The following is a 1820-nucleotide window of genomic DNA, read 5'->3' on the forward strand; positions in this document are numbered from 1 at the left end:
CCCACACCATAATCCCCCCTCCACCACACTTTACACTTGACACAAAGCAGTCAGACAAGTACCGTTCTCCTGGCAACCGCCAAACCCAGACTCGTCGATCGGGTTGCCAGACAGAGAAGTGTGATTCGTCACTCTAGAGAACACGTCTCCACTGCTCTAGAGTCCAGTGGCGGTGTGCTCTACACCACTGCATCCGACGCGTTGCATTATGCTTGGTGATGTAAGGCTTGGATGCAGCTGCTCGGCTGCATTCTATGAAGCTCTACACACTGTTCTTGAGCTAATCTGAAGGCCACATGAAGTTTGGAGGTCTGTAGCAATTGACTCTGCAGAAAATTGGCGACCTCTGTGCACCATGAGCCTCAGCTCTGTTATTTTACATGGCACTAACACTTCATGGCTGTTGTTCCCAATCGCTTCCACTTTGTTATAATAGCACTGACAGTCGATTGTGGAATATTTAGTAGCGAGGAAATTTCATGACTGGACTTGTTGCACAGGTGGCATCTTATTACAGTACCATGCTGGAATTCACTGTGCTCCTGAGACCCATTCTTTCACTACAGTTTGTAGAAGCAGTCTGCATGCCTAGGTGCTTGATTTTATACACCTGTGGCCATGGAAGTGATTGGAACACCTGAATTCAATTATTTGGATGGGTGTGTAAAAACCTTTTTTTAGTGTATTAACATTTCAAATGACTTTTTTCCAATTCTTCAAAAGTGCCAAAACAGGGCAACATCACAAGATTTTTTTTTTACCAAGATCTCATATTGCCATATCATAACTAATTTTAACAGTTCTTTAAAAGTGCCACAAGAAGGCAACATCACAATTTTTTCAACATGGTCACAAGATCTTGCATTATCTAATCATATAACTTTTTTTTTTTTTTTTTTTACAATTCTCCAAAAGTTCCACAGGAGGAGTTTGCATGTTCTCCCTTTGTCTGCATGGTTTTCCTCCAGGTGCTACGGTTTTTTTCAAAATCCACCTGACAAGCATGCCCTTTGACATACAGTAGCTCAATCATGAAACGGTCAAATTAGCCTAAGAAATAGTGCAAACGGCTAATTATGTGCCCAGTGCTGAAGCTGATCTAAAACACCGGTCTCTTTAACGTTTGTATCAACAAGCTTTTTATGTGAATGCTGCCTTTCCAAAAATAGCTCTGGACAAGCACTTTTTTTTTCCAACGCAAAAACACCACAAATCCGTCCTATCGTTCGGAGCTGCACGCAAAAGAACAACGAATCAGAATGAAAATCATTCAGAACAAGAAACTAAATGAATACGGTCGGCTTAAATCTACAAGCTCCTTCATTGCTACGACAGAAATCACGGGAAAGCGAACGCGGTCCCTCATTATCGAGTGGAGCTCACTGTGAGTGTGAACGGTGTGTGATTCGGTGTCTCTGTTCGGCGGTGCTTCTGGACCTCATACTTACCTGGCAGGGGCGAGACCATGATCAAGAAGGTGGTTCACCCAGGGCGAGGCTCAGCCATTGCACTCCGGTTGTGCTGACCGCTGCGAATTCCCCAAATGTGGGAATCTCGACTGCATCATTTCTGATAGTGGGGGACTGCGTTCTGTTCTCTCCTGATTTCTGTGGTAGCAAAGAAAGAGTTTATTACTGCAGGATGATTGTTTGCTATTGGTTTGTTGTTTTTTAGTAAAGTGTATCAAATGCTTTCCAAAGAAAATTCTGTGTCTCTATTTACGTTTTTATTTTTTGCACAATTTGAACAAAGCATAAAAGAATAAACACATTACTAGAAATGCTCCAAAAGTACTTGGAATGATTTTTTTACATGAATTT

The 1820-nt window shown here is 42.1% G+C and overlaps 1 non-coding gene across 1 annotated transcript; it reads left to right on the top strand.

The window, feature by feature from the left end:
- The first annotated feature begins 1440 nt into the window (after nt 1-1440).
- LOC134305221 (U1 spliceosomal RNA) lies at nt 1441-1603 on the top strand. The gene has a single exon (XR_010008527.1). It is a non-coding gene; the product is annotated as a U1 spliceosomal RNA (small nuclear RNA).
- The last annotated feature ends 217 nt before the right edge of the window (nt 1604-1820 follow it).

This window comes from Trichomycterus rosablanca, unplaced genomic scaffold (assembly GCF_030014385.1).
Source record: "Trichomycterus rosablanca isolate fTriRos1 unplaced genomic scaffold, fTriRos1.hap1 scaffold_129, whole genome shotgun sequence".
Taxonomy (NCBI): Eukaryota; Metazoa; Chordata; class Actinopteri; order Siluriformes; family Trichomycteridae; genus Trichomycterus; species Trichomycterus rosablanca.